The sequence below is a fragment of the Anomalospiza imberbis genome, chromosome 15 (assembly GCF_031753505.1).
Source record: "Anomalospiza imberbis isolate Cuckoo-Finch-1a 21T00152 chromosome 15, ASM3175350v1, whole genome shotgun sequence".
Taxonomy (NCBI): Eukaryota; Metazoa; Chordata; class Aves; order Passeriformes; family Viduidae; genus Anomalospiza; species Anomalospiza imberbis.
Window position 1 is genome coordinate 3855023 of NC_089695.1, and position 18847 is coordinate 3873869.

At 41.3% G+C, this 18847-nt stretch overlaps 1 long non-coding RNA gene across 5 annotated transcripts; it reads right to left on the reverse strand.

The window, feature by feature from the left end:
* Positions 1-12114: 12114 nt before the first annotated feature.
* Positions 12115-16487, reverse strand: LOC137482933 (uncharacterized). 5 transcript variants are annotated; one of them, XR_011004274.1, is made up of 3 exons: positions 16266-16461; positions 12776-13097; positions 12115-12374 (listed from the first exon to the last, which is right to left on the reverse strand). It is a non-coding gene; the product is annotated as an uncharacterized lncRNA (long non-coding RNA). The 5 variants fall into 5 exon arrangements; XR_011004275.1 differs by lacking the exon at positions 16266-16461 and adding an exon at positions 15194-15277; XR_011004271.1 differs by lacking the exon at positions 12776-13097 and having other exon boundaries at positions 16283-16487.
* Positions 16488-18847: the final 2360 nt, after the last annotated feature.

Consider the following 18847-nt stretch of genomic DNA (forward strand, 5'->3'; position numbering starts at 1 on the left):
AGAAATTTCCAAATCTTTCCATTGTTCCTCCCTGAGAACAGCTCAAGGCATTTTTCAAGTATCAAAATTAATTTAAAGATTCTATTCCTAGGACTAGATTCCAATATGAACACATTACAGAGACTTCCAAATTACAAATAGAACTGGAGGATATAAAAATCTAGTTGGGTAGAGTGGCATTTTTGAGCATTTAGGCTGTTATGTCTCATTGGAATTCACTATGACTAAATTCTTTTGAACCATCTCAAAATGATAAACTACAGAATATAGTATTTATCTAGGAAAATAAAAAAAGATTAAACATGACCCCTTTTAAGACCACAGTGGCATTTGTGATCTCTTACGGATTACAGAGTTATTTATTCAGTTTACAATGTGTATAGCATGAGGAGTAGATCTCATGAGTGATACAACTCTGTTCTGAGGACTGAGGAAAAGTGATATTTGAAGTTCTCCATGAACTGTCTGAGAAGGTTTTCCCCAAAGGTTTTTTGTGGGGGGAGCTTAATAGGGAAATGTGTAAATGCAGTTTGGGTTCAGCAAAGACCAAATCTATGTCACCTTTTCTATTTCAAGATCTCTATTTATTTAGAAACCTAATTTCTCAACCTCTTGTTTGCATGTCTTTGACAACTTTCATTCACACCATATGCAAATACTAAATGTGTTACTGTTAGGAGTAACACGAGATGATTTATTATTCATTTAATCAGATGAATCTGCTAATACCAGAAGACTGTAGTTTTAAATGCTATCAATATTTGCATTACCAGTAACTGGAGTCAGCGAAGCATGCAGCTGGTTCAGTTTTATGGAGGGTTGTTAGAGGGGGTTTTGTTTTGCATATTGAATGTAGACTCCTTTTGGATCTCTAAGGACACTGCTGACTTTCTGCTCTTCCCTTGGCCACTTCTGGCCACAGCTGGAGGTAGGATCCTGAGCTGGATGGACCCCCAGTCTGACTCCGTGGAGCTTATTATACATTACACAGGTATTTTAAGTAGAAAGAGCAGACAAAAGGTATTTACACTCTGTATTAGCAGGACTCTGCTTCACACTGAATATTCTCCATTCTCCGAAGTAAGACTGGAGTTAGCCAAGAATTGTTAAGTAGCTAAATTAGCTGAAAATATGAAGTGAATCACTGCTGCCTTTCCAAGCACAGCACTTTTTATGTAGGCTTAGAAATATATTCTGCTTATTTTTTTTGCTAAACTCAAAAAAGCATAAAGTAGCTGTAGCCAAGGCAATGCCATGAGAAGCATGTCCAGAGCAGCAGGAGTGGGCACGAGGAGCAGGGCTCAGGGGGCTGCTGGATGCAGCACAGCCACAACCCCAGGGGATTGGCTACACCCCTGAATGCCCCACTGCATCTCCATAAACACCCATTGTGCTCCTTCAATGAACAACACATCTCAAAGCTGAAAACCAGCAATGTGTACGCCTGGAACATTTAATTTGGGAAATTGGGAAAGCGTGCTCATCTCCTGTGGCTCCTTTTTCTCTGTGTTCTTTCTTCATAAGGGCTCAGCATTTCACAGCCACTGAAGAATTCAAAGAATGCCATTAACCAAGATACCACCCTGATAATTAAAACTAAATACTTGTTCTGAAAGAATTCTGCAGCAAATCTTAATTCTTACACACAGAAACTCCTTTTCAAGCCAAAATATTACAGCTTTTTATTTTCTAGGTGATGTCTCAGCCCTTTTTTTTTTTCTTTTATCACTCTTTCCCAATAATTACTCCATCACAATCATGAAACTCTGTTATTATTCTTTCATAACTTACAAACCCCAGTTTCCAAGTTTTGGTCTCAAGAGTTTGTTCTCTGCTTGCTGGGCTGCTTTTAGAGTGTGGCTATACCTGTGTTTATCACAAGGGAGAGAAAAGGAGAAGGGAAGAAGGGAAGAAATATTAAAGGGAGAGGTAGATGAAATGAATTTCTGGAAATTATACTCTCTTAGGGCAAGGAAGATGTATTAATGGCTGAAAGAATGGAGAAAAACCATCGAGAATAGCTCCCACACACTTCAGCTACTTGAAATGTACATATTTTCTATGATTTTCTATTTTTCTGGACAGATAGATGAAAACTGAAGCTCAGATTTGTTCTCTGGGAGTTGTCATACACAAAGACTCTGATCTGGAATTCTGTTTAGCATCCCAGGACAGGCAGGAAGTCAGGAAATCCTTTTGGCTACCAGCAGTGAAACTGCTGCTGCATTCATGCTGAGAAACAAATGTGGGCACAACATCCACACATAAATATTTCAGGAAACCTGCCTCCTCAATTCAAAAATCCAAGCCTCATTATTAGAGGGAAAAACTTAATAAATACATAATAAAACCCCATTTCCCTGAAAATCCCATCAAAACTGAGATTAAATCACACTTACAGTCATTTATCACTATATGAAATACTACATTTGTACCCTCAGTCTTGTGTTGAGGCACCTGTCACTGCTTATGGGCACAATACATGAATTTTATGCCTATCTGAATACAAAGGGTGGCTGTAGAGGAAAATCAATTGATAAATACAGCCATATCTGAATTCTTCAGTTCTGTGGATTGCCACAGAAGTTTCAATTCTCAAGGCTTCTCCAAGCTTGTTTGGATTTAAGACTTCACAGAAAGGAAAGAGTTTGTGAAATAACTAAGCCTGGAGCTCAGAAACTGCATTTCATTTCAAAAATGTTTGAAATGTGCTCATTTAACAGTTTCTGAAATGAAATACAGCAGACTTCCAGGGCTGCAACATCATCTCCTCATTTGCAATCCAAAGTTTTACAAAAGCTTAATGGAATTTAAGCTTTTTTTTTTTTTTTTTTTTTTTTTTTTTTTTTTTTTTTTTTTAATCCAGAGAATCATCCTTCCAGACTCCCAGAGACTGGCCCTGGCAATGAAAAAGGAGGCTGAAGTACTTAATTTATGTTAGATACCACATCTCAGAGCAGTGTAAGACAGAGCAACACCCTGGAACTTGCTGCAAATCACCTCAGGAGAAAATGGTCTGCAGCACTGCCCTTTCACAGACACTGACAGGATCCTTCCAATGTAACAAATTGCTTTACATTATGGGAGTGTGGCATTTCAAAAGATGTCCATTTGCCTTCTTGCATCAAAATGAAAAGTGTCTGGTGCATTGTTATGCCTTTTCAGTAGGTATGTTAAGAACTAACAATATAGCTGAAATAATGACTTCTTTGCTTGCTAGCAATTAATGTTGAAACAGCACAAGATACAAGAGAGGGAAATATGCCTCAAGATTTATTTTCCTGTGTTGTAAAATGTAGAACTCCCTCTGCTATCTTACCCTTACCACAGTGCTGTGGATGACAAGGCTGTAAAATATGAGGAATTTTTGCTGTTGTTTGTTTGTGAGGGGGTTTTCTTGCTTGGTTTTTGATTGGTTGGTTTGAGTTTTGTTTTGATTTGGATTTTTGCTTGTTTGGTTTGGGTCACCATGTTTTCAAATTACCTGGCTCATGCAGACTGAGAGTACTGAGATTCCTATTAAACAAAGGTTCGGAAAATGAATTTCATTTTGGATTATTTCTGGTTTCTCAGGTTTGACAGCTGTCACTACAGCCTATGTTTTGTACCATCACAAGGTTTATGATCTAAATTCAAACCAGGAGCCCTAAAAAGCAGAGAGGTGCAATCAAGCTCTAAAAAGCCAAGATTAGCCATGCTTTTGTTTAAAAAGAACATTAAATTCTGCCCCTGAAAAGCACAACTGAGCTCCACGTAATCTCCCTCAGAGTAAAGCCCCAGTTTTGCTCACTCTTGTTCTCTAAAACTGAACAGTGAATAATTCAGAAGTTTCATTAATTTTGTAGGAACGGGATAATGTTAAGAGTACAAATCCATAGCCTGAAGTGCCCGCTGCAGGGGAAGAACGGAGGGCTAGGCCGGGGCTGGAATTCAGCCCAGGGTTTGTGAGGGGAGCAAGGACAGCACTCCCCACCTGCGGGGAAACACCGGCGCTGAAGGAGCAGCAGGCCAAGGCACAAGCAGCTGGGGCATACCCAGACAATCTGCCCAGCGCTGTGCTGCTCATCACCTGCCCAGCGGCACAGACATCCTCTCCTTCCCCGTCTCCAGCCTGCTCTTTTCTCCCCTGCAGCCGGAACCGCCGCGTTCCGTGAGCGAGCCATTGTCCGTGCGCAAGGGGAGCGCTCGGGAGCTGCTGCGGGGCAGGGCCGGTTCTGTACCTCGGCACACGCAGGGGCTGCTCCGTCCTGCTCCCCGGCACGGGACGGGGGACAGCGGGGACACTGGGGACACTGAGGGGGCCCGGCCGCGGCTCGGGGCCGGAACGAGCGGAAGGCGGGAGCGCTGAGGGCGCAGCGGCAGCGCTGAGGGCAGGGCCGGGCCGGGCCGGGCCCGTGGCGGCTCTGGGGGCTCCGGCCGGCCCCGGCCCCGGCCCCGGCTCCTCGGGGGTCTCACAGCTCCGGCGGCGGCAGGGGACGCACACCGGGAAGGGGACACACACCGGGAAGGGGACACACACAGCGGGAAAGGGCCACAGCTCAGGGTCACCGCCGGCTCTTGGTCTGACTTTGCTTTAAAGCTACAGTGACAGAGGTGCCAGAACGTTCCTGCAAATCTTTCCCAGGTGTTTGCTACTCTTGTTATTTTACACACACACATACATGTATGTATATGTGAGAGGCTGGTTGTTCGGGAGTTCAGCCTCTCTCTGCAGTGCCTGAAGACCGCTGCAGTGTTTCGGTGGCCCTCACCTGCCTTCCTCCATGGCCAGCTGCAGCCTCTGGTGTCCCGCGGTGCCACCGCCCTGGTCGGGGTCTGTCACTCCTGTGCTGTGCTTTGGGCACGGTGCCCTGCCGAGGGAAGGCTGCTGCACTGATTTGGCACGGCTTTTTCCCCTGACAAATTCAGGTCAACTGTGACTTTCACCCTAAAGTTTCTTGCCATTTGAAAGATACATATTTACTAGCATGGTTGAAGGGTTTTTCTTCGAATTCAGTTTAGCTGGCTGACTTTTACAGATTTCTTATTTCTCTTTCTCTTTAAAAAAAAAAGGAAAACAGTATGTACATTCCAGCCTATGCAGTGTTTCATCCATTTTCTGTCGTTACCTAGAATGAGCTGTGTCAGGTTTTATGAAATTAATGATTCATCTTAGTACAACCTAGGTTGCTCTTTTTAGTTTCTCCTACTTGACCTAATAAAAAATTACTAAGTTTTTGATCACAAAAACAGACCAGACTGGTAGGCTTTGAAAAAGAGAACCTTCTTCAAGGAGACCAAGTTTTTCACACACTTGTCCATTTTGTAAATAGACACATGTCAATTTCATAAACACAAACGTCAATTTCATAAACAAACATCCACTAGTTTTGTTATACCAGCGTCCTCTAACACAACCTCGTCATTTTGGCTTCATGCAAACAAAATTCACTAACTCAGCAGCTGTAATCCAGCTTGCTGGAGTAGAAATACTGAGTGGAGAACAAACAGAATAAAAATGAATCCAGGGATCCTACTGGAAAAGTGAGTTTTCCCAGAGAGGACAGTATGGTGGGCAGCAAGTGTGATCTAGGCTAGAAGGGAGAGACTGGACTTTCTTCATCACATAAAGTCAAATGCAGGAAAATCTAGGCAGACTTAATATGTAAAATGGTGTGAATTGTTCATGGTATGGAAATGAAGGAAATCTGAGCTGCTGGAACAAATGGTGTGTGGAGACTCTGCAGTGGAAGCTGAATCAATTCCTAGACCAGAGCTGGTTGGTATCAGGGGAATAGCTGAAATTTCCCTTTTACAGGCATATTGTAATTATATGCAAAAAACGTGATTTATAAGAATGCTTCTGTGTTTACTGCTTATCTCCAACTGAGCTTTAGAGGTCGTGTTGAGAATAACATAAAATGTTGCATTTTGTTCCTGTGCAATAAACAGTAATTAGGAAGAAATTTTAATTTAAAGCCAGCTAAGATTTTGCTGTTTACAATAACTAGCAGACAATGACTAAGTAGACAGTATGTATGAATGACAGATTAAAAATATTAATAATGAAAAAATATTAATGAAAGTATTGCTTTTCATTACACGACACACTCAGTACAAATCCTTAGATTGGTTTTACAGGTTTAATTGCCTTTTTCAGTTCTTAAGTAGGCAGCACTTGAAGTTATACACTTCATCCTGCATCCTTTGCTTGCTGTCCCAGTCCACCACATTACCACTTGCTTTTCAGCAGTTATCTAGCTCCCCTATTTTCCCTAGTTTATTTAATTTTATATTTTATCTTGTTTTAAAACTATGGAGCACAACATATCTACTGAAAACTTGATGCCAACCTAAGAGCCTTTTGTTGAAATACTATTTTAGTACTTTATTGTACTTACTCTGTTTCTCTGTAAATTATCCAAACTCATTACTGAGGCAAAGGCAGTGTTTGAACTCCCATAAATTGTTCCTATGCGTGGCAGAAAGAAGAGCTTATATTTTAGTAATCTGCCTAAAAGAAGATTAGAGGTGGCATCTGTCTGTAATAACTCTCAGGATATATTTCCAAAGTGATGTTCAGAAAAAGACACAAAGAAGAGACTGTGGTAAGCTTAATTCTAGCTTTCAGTTCCAGTTTTTTGATGCAGAATTGTCTTCCAAGTATCTGCTTAGATTCAGAGGGAAGCAATTTACTTTTAAACCTTCAGAAGTGGGGAATCTCCTTTGTTTGAGAGACAATTGTGTTTTGTTTATTGACTGACAATATCAGTAGCAGAATTAAAACCATGGGTTAAAAACTGAAGTTTGAAGGCTAGAAGATTGAAAGAAATGAGAGTTAAAATAAAAACAGCAAGACGCTTGGGCTTAAGGCAAATCAGTGAAAAGAACCAGGAGGAAGTCATCAGCCAGTGATTTCTCTTGTGACGCCTGATCTGCAGCAGCCTCACCATCTGTTGCTTAGGTCTAAACATTTTGAAGTCACTCTATGCTTTCCTGAAATACAGATTTATTTATATTTTAAATGAATGTCTTCCTTCAGCATTCCTCCACAAAAGTCAAGCATTTGCAGAGAGAAGCAGAGCTGTTTCTGCCTTACTGAAATTGAACAATGTATTAGAAAAACCCCAACTGTTTAACAATTGTCAACATGTCTGCCATTTCTGTGTTCTGTCTTAGAATTCTATTCTACTTAGAATTTTTCTAAATAAAATTCTTACTGACTGTAGCTTTAGGTCTGTCCCTCTGTGCCCTCCTGTAACTGGTGGTGGAGGAGATGGGGTTCCAAAGACTGGCTGGGTTAAAACTAATTGGAGAGGAGTCATCAGTGCTTTGGAAATTGGACATACATTGGGCTAGTTTTGATTTGCCTGGAAAAAAATCAATCCATTAAAAAACCATGTGTGCTGAACAAGAGCAGAAAAATCAGTCCTCCAAACAGAATCACAGTAAAGAAAAGCACTTTGTCTGTTCACTAAATTCCACAATATGGAGCTGCCATTGTGACCTCATTTAAAGTAGAGCCACTGCCTTAGACACTGAGCTTCACAAAGTTTTTTGCAAGTACAATTAGTGACCCATTTCTCCTCTTTAGTCCTGGTTTTAGGTAAAGGTCCTTTCTGGTACTAGCTGGAAAAAAAGCTTTTGGAGATAAAGATGGTGTGTCCATTATGTTGCCACATCAAGGATGACAATGACACGAGGTGAAAAGACCACCGCCTCTAAAAAGCCCTCCCAAATCCAACCAAAAAAAAGCATCAAGTTCTGCCACATAATAAAATTGTGTCTTTTTTTTAATAGCAAACTAGTGTACCTTGTTGCATGGGCACAACATATCTTAGATACATAATGACCCAAATGAGTCACTTTTTATAGCAGTGAAAATAATCTTTGACGTGCCTTAATGCAACGGACTACTGTTTTGATTAAGGCCTAGATTACCTGATTACCTTGGCCTGTCTGATAACTTCTACCAAGGGCTAATTTTCACAATAAAGATGGGCTTTTAATCAAAGTTTTCTACACCCTGCAGAAAAAGCTTCTGATATAATCTTTATGAGGATTACTGGCTGCCTTCTCTTGTGTGCAGGGTAAGGCCATCAGTCTCTTTGATCAGCACAGGAAGCAAGTCTGTGGATTTGCTCTGCAGGAAGGATGCAACTTCCTAGTTCTATACTGTTGCCCTGTCCCCTTACAGCTTCTTGTATAGCAAAACAGTCACCTGACCAAGCCCAAATCTCAAAATTCATCTCAGAGACAGCCTCCTCTCTAGTGAAGGCAAACTCAGACTGCTAAGACCCTGTCAAGCTTTCACAGAACAGTAACAATCATTGGACTCAGTTTCCTCCATACCAGATGAGAAAAGAAAAGCAGCATGACAACAAGTAAATATTTAATTTATATTTCATTATCAGCCTCACTAGATAAGACCAGAAAAGAAAACTGGAAGAATTATCTATTATGTTGAAAAATGCAGTTTGAGGATAATATGCAGAGTATAAATTATGTTCCACATTTAATGAATGACATGAAACGACTTTCCGGAGGAGTATCAGTAACACAGAACCTCGTATGACCTATGCCTCTTTCTATTTTATGGGAGATGCCAGAGACAGTATTTCCTGGATCAGAGTAGCATGCCCGATGAGTGAGCTCCCCTCAGTGCTGGAATGTGACACAAAAAGTCCCTGCTACAGCAGTGACAGCAGGGGAAGGTGCACAGAGCCAATGTCCTGCACTGCTGCACTGGCTGCAGGCTGTGCAGGTGTCATGGAGCTCTCCTGAGACAGAGCTGCCATGGCTTGGGCAAGCTCAGAGCTCTGCTTTCCTGGCTTGGGCAAGCTCAGAGCTCTGCTTTCCTGGCTTGGGCAAGCTCAGAGTGCTGCTTTCCTGGCTTGGGCAAGCTCAGAGCGCTGCTTTGCTGGCTTGGGCAAGCTCAGAGCTTTGCTTTCCTGGCTTGGGCAGGCTCAGAGTGCTGCTTTCCTGGCTTGGGCAAGCTCAGAGCGCCGCTTTGCTGGCTTGGGCAAGCTCAGAGCTCTGCTTTCCTGGCTTGGGCAAGCTCAGAGCTCTGCTTTCCTGGCTTGGGCAAGCTCAGAGCTCTGCTTTCCTGGCTTGGGCAGGCTCAGAGCTCTGCTTTCCTGGCTTGGGCAAGCTCAGAGTGCTGCTTTCCTGGCTTGGGCAAGCTCAGAGCTCTGCTTTCCTGGCTTGGGCAAGCTCAGAGCGCTGCTTTGCTGGCTTGGGCAAGCTCAGAGTGCTGCTTTCCTGGCTTGGGCAAGCTCAGAGCTCTGCTTTCCTGGCTTGGGCAAGCTCAGAGCTCTGCTTTCCTGGCTTGGGCAGGCTCAGAGCTCTGCTTTCCTGGCTTGGGCAAGCTCAGAGTGCCGCTTTGCTGGCTTGGGCAAGCTCAGAGCGCCGCTTTGCTGGCTTGGGCAAGCTCAGAGCGCCGCTTTGCTGGCTTGGGCAAGCTCAGAGCGCTGCTTTCCTGGCTTGGGCAAGCTCAGAGCTCTGCTTTCCTGGCTTGGGCAAGCTCAGAGCTCTGCTTTCCTGGCTTGGGCAAGCTCAGAGTGCTGCTTTCCTGGCTTGGGCAAGCTCAGAGCGCTGCTTTGCTGGCTTGGGCAAGCTCAGAGTGCTGCTTTCCTGGCTCCTGGGCTCTGCTCTGTGCCCAGCCAGCAGCCTGCTCCTAGATGTGAACTCGAGCCATGCCTGGAACTTCACCTTGCATTCCCTTTAGGTGCCTGGGACAAATCACCTCTCTCCTGGCCTGGCTGGTTTCTGTGTGTGCTCCAGCACTGCAGTGCCCTAGGGCAGGATTAGGCCATTTGTTTATGTATAAACACATGGCACACTCCTCCTGCACAAGTGTTTGTTTTTGCATAACTGGCAGATAACAGGGCTGTAAATTTTATTGTTAAATATTATAAACATAGATCTACGATTTTTTTCTCCCAAGAATTGTGGTTTGAGTTGGATTCTGATCTCGCTTTTGCCAATTTTTTACTGATTTACCAATCATTTACCCATGCATGACATTAGAGTAAAACTTTATGGGTTGCTTTTCAACAGCGCTGACATTTCTTGTGGGTACTGTTTAACATAATATAAGCAATTAAAAACCAGGCTATTTTTCATCAAGATGCAAATACTTTAAAATAATACTTTTTTTCCGATGATTTTCTACTTAATTCCTTATTTTATATATATCCTTACAGTATATTGAACGTGACATTTTTCTGATGGTTTTATGAAAACAACTATTTCTGTTTTTCTCTGTTCTTTACATTAATGGGTCATGTCTTTTTCCAGAAAATCTCTTTATCTAAATTACTATTAACATGTATTTCTTCCCCTTGTTTTTCCTTCTAGACTCAGAATTTACCACCACAGAGAACAGCTACTGCTGCATTCTACTGTTCCTACTCCACATTGTCTCAAACTGCTCAGGATTTTATGACGTAATTTCAGTACTGTCACATCACCCTTGAAACAGAATATCTAAAATATGTGATAGGTGTGCAAGAGTTTGCTCCTCTGTTCATATCTTTGGACACCATGAAACCCCTTTCCATACATGTTCCCTTTCCATTACCAGGATATATGGGATTGGGATATCAGGTGCTTCTTTGCACACTATTCTGAGTAGGTCAGAACTTTTAACCCCCAAAATAATTTCAATTCAAATGTACCTTCTGAAGAAAAAAGGACACAAAGTAAAACTGAACATAACAAATAGGAACTTCAGAATGGTTTTTGGTGGTTCAGTCAATATTAAACTGATGAAAAGACTCTAAACAGACAAACTATTTCAGAACTCTAAAGATTTAGAAAGAGGTTTTCAAAATGAAAATAATGCTTATGTGTAGTTCTCCATGCTTCACTGTAATTTTCAACATTATAAGATCATTAATATGCACAATCCTATCTTTTTATGCTTGCATTCTTAGGTTTCATGTGCTGTCTATGTCTGAAGTGATATATAAAGTTATTTTGTTTGTATTTACAGTGTCATCACTTGCTGGTACTCACATGATCGTCTGTTACAGAAGTGTTACAAACAGCAGGGTAACAGAGTTAGTGCAGTCACAAACAAAATGCCTCAGACAATGGGAAATGCATTTACATTTGGATCACCAACTCAGCACTGGAAAACCTCTTCATAAATGTGCATCATGAACATGTGAGTGATGTCCTAGCAGGGTTTAGCCATTCCATATATCTCTTCTGGGTTTACTTACAAATGCTAGGTGATACATGCTGAACTAAGAACTATTATTTCTTGTAAAGATCACCTTTTATACCATGGCAGGTGTAGGGTGCACCTTTTTACCAGCACTAATGATAAGAAACTGCAGAATTATCAGGGCTCTTAAAATTTTGCTCTATTCTGAGGGAGTTTTCTGCCTAAATAATGACAGATGAATGAAGTTAAAGAGAAGACAGCTCCTGCTGAGTCAGAAAATCTGGATAATGAGGATAAAATATATATAATACACACATATTTTTTTCATCAAATTCTGCTATTGTAATTCTTTAAAGAGCCATCCCATTTCAGCTGAACTAGGTCTGTTCAGTGGGAGTGTGTGTTAACTCCTTTCTGCAGAGAGGTAAGGAGGGCTTATTGTTTCTTGAGGGGCTGCACCAAGGAGATAATTAAAAGCTGTAAGCTATAATCACATGAACAGGGTATGTGGTGCAGGGCAAAGAGGGATCATGGTGTTTCCACCAGTACCTCTGATTGCAGGATAGGGAAGTACACTGAGTTACAATTTTTAGCCAAGCTCACAAGAACTCAGGTATGCTGTGTCCTTGTCCTCTCTGTGACTGTCAGCTGTCATGGTAAAACTGCTATGCAGGATAAAGGGGAAGGGATTTTAAAGTCTCTTAAAAGGGACAAATCTGACTTTTGCTCATACCCTTGCCAGATTTTTTTAAAGTGATCTCAAACTCTCTTGTTTGTAACACCAACTTACTGCCTCACCTCAGATATGTCCATTCATTCCAAACCTCAATTTCCAAATGAACAAAGTGCAAATACATGCATGATTTTCAGGAAGCTGGCACTTTACAGGAAAGCATAATGAAGACAGTTTTATAATGCATTTTCCTTCCTTTGGAAGCAAAACATATGCTGGACACAAAGGAAAACATCAGTCTGCATTTAATACATAAAGAATTATTATCTGTCACATATTAGCAGTGTTCAAATGTAAGCATAAAGCAGAGCACCAAGTTTGTAGAGCCAATTCCTGTAACTGTAATTGCTGTGAGAGATTAATTGTCCCCACTGCAGCTTTACCAGGCAAATGGACTTCTGTGGATTTCTTTACCTTAATTGAGCCGTGCTGCTAAGTTCAGAACACGCCTTGCTTCAGTCCCCTTCAGTTCCAGCCAGGCAGGTTCCCCTGGAAAACAAGCAAACAAATAATTTAGTAAGATGCTAAGGAAAAGCTTGTGTGCATGGGTGAAAGACCCAACTGTTGGGCTTTATTAAATGGCCTTTGTTTTTTCACTGTGTGTGGAAAATGGATTCAATCTTCCCCTGAGTTACTGGCATTTGTTTGCTCATCGTTTCAGACAGAATCCATAAGCTTTTAAACTTGGGCAAGACATGTAGGATGCATAAATCGTCTCTTCTGTTGTGGTTGGGGCATTGTGAGAGCACAGGCAATGGCTGTTATGGTCCCATTACATCTTTTCCCACTCTTTCCTGGCAGGAAAGTACAGACTGATGATAGATTTCAAAAGTGAATAGTGGCTTTTTCAGTATTTCAAAATTAAATAACTGGAAAAAGCATCTGAAAACCTGGAACTTCTGGCAGATTTTTCAGGAGGTCATTTTGCAGTATCAGACAAATTTCTCCTATGCTGTAAGTGTGAACAAAAAGTAGTTCAAGAACCCTGTGATGAAAAACTGATTTTCAGGTGCATTTTCCTTTTAAAGAGTAATTTAAAGAAGAATCTTATTTTCTTTTCAAGGGTGGAAGTAAAGGAATCATGTTATTGATCAGAGAGTGCTTTCACTTAGGTGCTGTAGTTATGACAATGGGCTCCATCCCTCTGGAGACACAGCTGAGTGCCATTTGAATGATTGCAGCAGGAGCAGACATTCTCCACCTGAGTTTAACCTACAACAACTACAATCAGTGAAACACTGCAGCTCCCCAGGCTCTAGAGCCCCACAGAAACTCTAACCAGCAGAAGTGGATGTCATTATTTCACTGTGTGAGATACAAGCAGATACAGTCACTTCCATTTAAATTTGTAATGCAGCTTTAGCTACACTGGGAGTTAATAACCAGCAATTGGCAAAAGCAGTAAATTCTGGCCCTTTACATGAACTCTGATGCAGTTTTATTAGCAACCTTTAAAACTGGGCTGTTCCCTTGTTTGTGTTTAATTACACATGCATTTAATTTTGATTGTTAATTTGCGCATGGCTCATTTTCTCTGTTCTATCAATGTAATTATCCCATTCTTGTAAAATAACTGTCAGGTCCAAAGTGCCTGTGTTTCCTTTCCAACCCCAGTGTGCATCTGCAGTGTGTGGTTAAAGCTTGCAGAGACCCCGGGGACAGAGTGAATCTTGAGTCCTCACTACTGTCATTTCAGGTGTGAACCCTGATTCAGAGTCAGTTGGACTGTGGAAAAAAAAATAGTGAGCAAGAAGGACCGTTGAAATTCATATAACAAAGCCCATCTCCCTTCTCCTAACACACACCTATTTTAAAACTTTTGATGATTTGAAACTGCTTGAAATTTCCATTTTTTTTCCCTTGGAAGATGTGATGAAAGTGTCTCACAGAGCAATTACCCAAATAGAGAATTAGTCTGAAATTATGTGAGACCATGGATGAAGCTTTGTGACAGAAACCTTGGTGGCAATTTTAGTTTAAGCAGTTCCAGAGTTATTTCCCAGTCCCTGTCTGTTCAGTTTCATGCTTGTTCCACAAAGTACTGCTCCTACCATTAAATCCTCCAGCTTTTTATAGGAGTATGTGAAGCAGTCAGTGCATTCAGGATAAGATACAGACCACCCTTGCTTTTTGTTTTGAGTTGTTTTTTCTTCCTTACCAGAAAAACATTGAGTTCAACAAGCACAATTTTGAGGCAATAGAGCAGGGCTTAAAATTTAATTTTCATGGAACTTCAGGAGTATTTAAAGGTTGATTTACCTGATATTATTCAAATCCTGCCTGTACATATCTCCAGAATTATTTGCACATAATACACAGACCTGTGTGTTTTGTCCATACAACTGTCCACTGAAATCTAACATAAAACTTTTAAAATAAATTTTAGATGAAAATTTCCTTTACAAATATAATCTGCAAGCTCAAACTACTTAGGAGATGAATAATCTCAATAAATATATAGTAAAAATGTGTGATTAAGCAGACAGCTTCACTGTTGGATCGCATAGATAAGAACAATGATACCCCAAGCACCCCAGGAACTCTCAAAGTTGTGCAGAGACCACTGTGACATTGAAGTTCAAAATTCGCAGGAGGTGGTTAATTCTTCTGTTTTCACTTGTGTCAAAACCCCCTAAAATTGGAAAATTCTCAAGTTGCAGAGTTTTTGTTTGCTGTCCACACTGCAGGGTGTAGGTCAGCCCTTTCTCTGTCACATTTGTTGGTGTTACTCCCCCTGTGTTTGGGATAACAGGACACTCCAGCCATCACCTGTCCCACATGGCAACAAGGAAACACCAGCAGTGTTAAAGGATTAATCTGACCACGACTGGTGGCTTCTGTTTCATTCATGTTCCAGAATTTTCATGTTTCTATCACTGCATTTCTAACTTTGCCTTTGTGTAAGTAGACCTGACCTGCGCTATCCACAGCCTGCTTGACTGCTTCATTTTCATATTATCACTTATGATCAACAGATTTTTCCACAGCTATGACCTTATTTTTTCCCTTCTGTGCAGGGCTAGGAATGTTAAATACTTTGATAGAGGGGAAAAAAATGTCCTGATTGGCAGTGGTCTGAGGACTTTCAGCCTTTAAGGGCTACCTTACTGACTTGCCAGGGGATAAACGACCTGGCCTCTTTGCATATTTATTTGCATAAATACTGTCTTCAAAAATTGCATAAAGTTACAATATTTGATTTAATGCTAACATCAAAAAATCAATTGAATTTACAATATTTGCTTTAAACAACACACTGCATGAAAACTAGAAAAAGCATATTGCAAGCAAACCTGTAGGTGACTTACACTGTCTTATCCTTGCTTGAGGGCAGGCAATTATATGGTTTTTTGGCTGCATCTATTTTCTATCAAAATGGTTTAAAGATCTTGAAGGATACACATAACAGGAAAACTGACTGCTCTGCATGCACATATCTTGCAGAGCATATCACATTTTTTGGCACATGTCTATTGAAGGTGCATGGAGACAAGGTGAGATAAATCCAAATTTTAAAAAAATCTTGCTCCATAACTAGGCAGAGTTAGTTCAAATTTACCACTTCCAAACAGAACAGGAGATGACTTTGTGCTCCTGGAAAAATGTTCAGCGTCTGTAAGCTTTGCATTTTCCTCAGTACAAATCTGGGATCAATGAAATTTAATGCTTACACCAAATAAGAAGTGACCGTCGCCTGATTACTGAGGCCACATGTCAGTGACACAACTGATGAAACAGTCTCAGTGCAAAGCAAGGCACAGCTCTTCTGGGCTGTAGCTCTGTGTGCTGTCTGCTGTGGTGCTTGAATGGGGGTGGCTTTCAGAGCCAAGGGAAGAACAATGACCTGAGTGTGCAGTTTCTGAGAACCTGTGATTTTACAGCACACAAGACTGACTCTGTAACACCCCAGCAACTTTTCTGTAGGTGACAAGAAAAGTGTCAGATAAATGTTGCTCTAGAATTTCCTGTTATGGAGAGGGAGAGAGATTAAATATTCAATAGGAATTAGTAAGGATCATATAGCATCCCAAGAACCAATAGTTTTCAATACTTGCCTTTGCATGCAGGATACATGTTTGTTCACCATTGTTCTGAGTGGTACTTAGTCCACATGAGGTTATTTATGTCTCTTTTAGCATGCATGTTTGCACTGTCTGCCTGATGGATTGCATAGGAATGAATCCAATAAAATTAAATGAAAAATAATATCCATTTTATAGTACCTATACCACTCATTAAAGTATGTCTACTCAATTTAAATTAAAGATATGTGATAAGGCCAGCTTATTAATATTAATGTTAAGTCATCTGGGTAGAATTTTTCATTAAGATATTTCCTATTAAAATGTACAATATCATAAAAAACCCTAAAATTCTCACCTCTGTGAAAATGTTACGTATTTCACTGCAGAAGAGGAAATCATCATGCAAGTTCATGGGGTTAAAGAAGTATGAGCCAAATGAGTATCTCCAGTCTGGCAAAATTAAGGGGCAGGTCCAGGAGAATTCTTCACACCTGAGCTGAACAGGGCTTCTCGCAGCTGTGGCAGCCCCAGGGTAGGGAAGGACCCCTACAAAGCAACAGGCAACAAGAGTGAATAAATATCAACCCCCTCATCATTTCTTCTGTGTAAGAATTGTGTTAAACTGGTTTGGGTGTTTTAAATAACACTAAGACTAATTAGAGATCTCCCTGCTTGTGATGCAATGAAGTGCAGGTACATCCTATGGGCACAACAGTTGAAGTCAAGTTAGATGATGGCTTTATCAGCATTAAATAGCCAGGTTCCCAGCTGACAAGGGAAAAAGATGTTCCTCCACCTTCTTTGAACTTCTTGCATTCTTAACATTCCTTCCATAAATCATTTAATAGCTGCCCTATTCATAGGAAAATGCATTGCTGAAGTTAAACAGTGGTTTTTCTCCTTCCACTCTCATTGGAGAGAAGCATAATAAATGATGCCTGATTTGCATGCAAGTTTGCATACACAAAGCTCTTGTCATGAACTAGCAAACAATAAGCTGCTCATGTCAGAACACATTGTACAAACAACAGCATCAAATGGCTACTGAGCTGTATTATTACCCTGCTGTGCTGTGCTACTGACACTTCTCCACACAAATCTATAGCTCTGCAAAGGCAACAGAGGGGATAAATTGAGCAGCTTTGTGCCTGTCACTGTGCTGCAGTCCAAATAACCTCCACTGCTTTGTGGGACATCTTGACTCCAGGGAAGTTCTGAGGCCCTGATGAACCTGTGTGCAGAATGTATAAAAAAGTTTCCCTGATGACACAAGTCAGTTTTCCATGTGGTGTCTGGAAGCTTCCATCATTGAGGTACTGGCCAATGCACAATTAGTTTCTCTGTGTTGTGTTGCCATGAAAGTAACACCATTACACTATGGGCAGGTTGCTTCTGCAGCTGGGGGCTCTGCAGGGGGGAAATGTATTACTGATCCAGCTGTCATAGGTCACCTACACACAATTTCAAACCTGGCAAAAGCTCTCCTGATGTGTCATGGACTTACAGCAGAGCTTCTGGCAGCTCCTCATGCAGAGTTTGAGGCTAATACCTGTTACTATCTGCCTACCTTCCCTTCTGCATTGTAAGGAACAGAAGCAAGGGGATCTAATTAGTGGAACTCCTCATCACTGGTAACGAGGGGGCAGGAGGACAGATCTGCAAAGGATTGAATGAGAGGAGTTGGAGCAGTTCAGGGCAGTTACAGAATCAAAATATGCCTAACATGAAGAATACTGCTGGCTGTCATATAGTGAAAGCACTTTTTAGAAGACTGGAATGGCTATTTCAGAGTTTCCTCAACTTGGCACCTTCCTTCTTAAAGAGCAAAGGATATCATATGCTGCACAAGGGTAAAACCACTGTGCAATGACATTAGCAGAGGAACGCTTTTAGGATTTAAAAAGAATCAATACCATGCTGAGGTAAAGCACAATTTGTATTGCAATTTAGCTAACACAAGACATGTAAAAATTCATTTTATATAGGTATTCGGAAAATGAATTTGCACAGAATATCAGCTGGCAGGATATTGGGCAAATACACCTAGGAAGGGTTGTTTTGATAGATCACAGTCTTTACCCCGCTTAGAACTAGACTTGCAGCGTAAATAAGAAAAACTGAGGTGTCGTTCTGTCCAGGGCATGATAGCTCTGCAGGTTTCCAGCCCATGGCAAGCACCAGCTGAGGTGTATTTAACAGCAATGCCTCCAGGACCACAGCAACACAGTCTTGAAGCTGTCAGCACTTAAAGCAGGGAAAGCTACAGGTTCCAAGTGTACAGCAGGCTTTTGGCTCATGGCTCACAGATCCAGAGGCGCGCTACTTAGGCAAAAAATCACACAGGTCCAGGGTAGCTCTTTCTAAAATCCTTAAGAAAGAGTTGTAAGGATTGCTGCAAAGTGCTACAAACTGGAAGTGTTAGGAATTGGCAAACCTACTGGGAAGCAGTTCGTTGTTTTCCTTCCCTGGGGATGCTTTCACATGAAGCAACAAAGCAACTATTGACATTACTAAACAGTGAAGAGTTTCATAAAGTATCCCCTCATGAGAGAAAGTTAGTGCATTGTAATTCTGAGCGAACCTGGCAAAGTCCCCACTGCTGTTTATGGGAGAAGTAAATACTGTGAGGCCTGAGATGTGATTTTCCTGTACAGGGAATACCTGTGCCACACCTCTTGGTGTCATCTTTGAACCAGTTGTAACATTTAAGCTCTCATCAGTTTATCATCTGGAAACTCAGGCATTCAGAACCTTGCAGTTAAACACAAATCTTTAAACCTTGTGGCTTAAATGTCTTGAACTGTAGATGGGTCTCCACTGCTTTGAGGCACAAAGGACCTCAGCTAAACAGAACCTGTTACTGCGGGACTGCAGGCTTGCAGCTGATCCCATAACGAGGTGGAACAATCCTGGCAGTGATACAAGGGATCTCTGTAC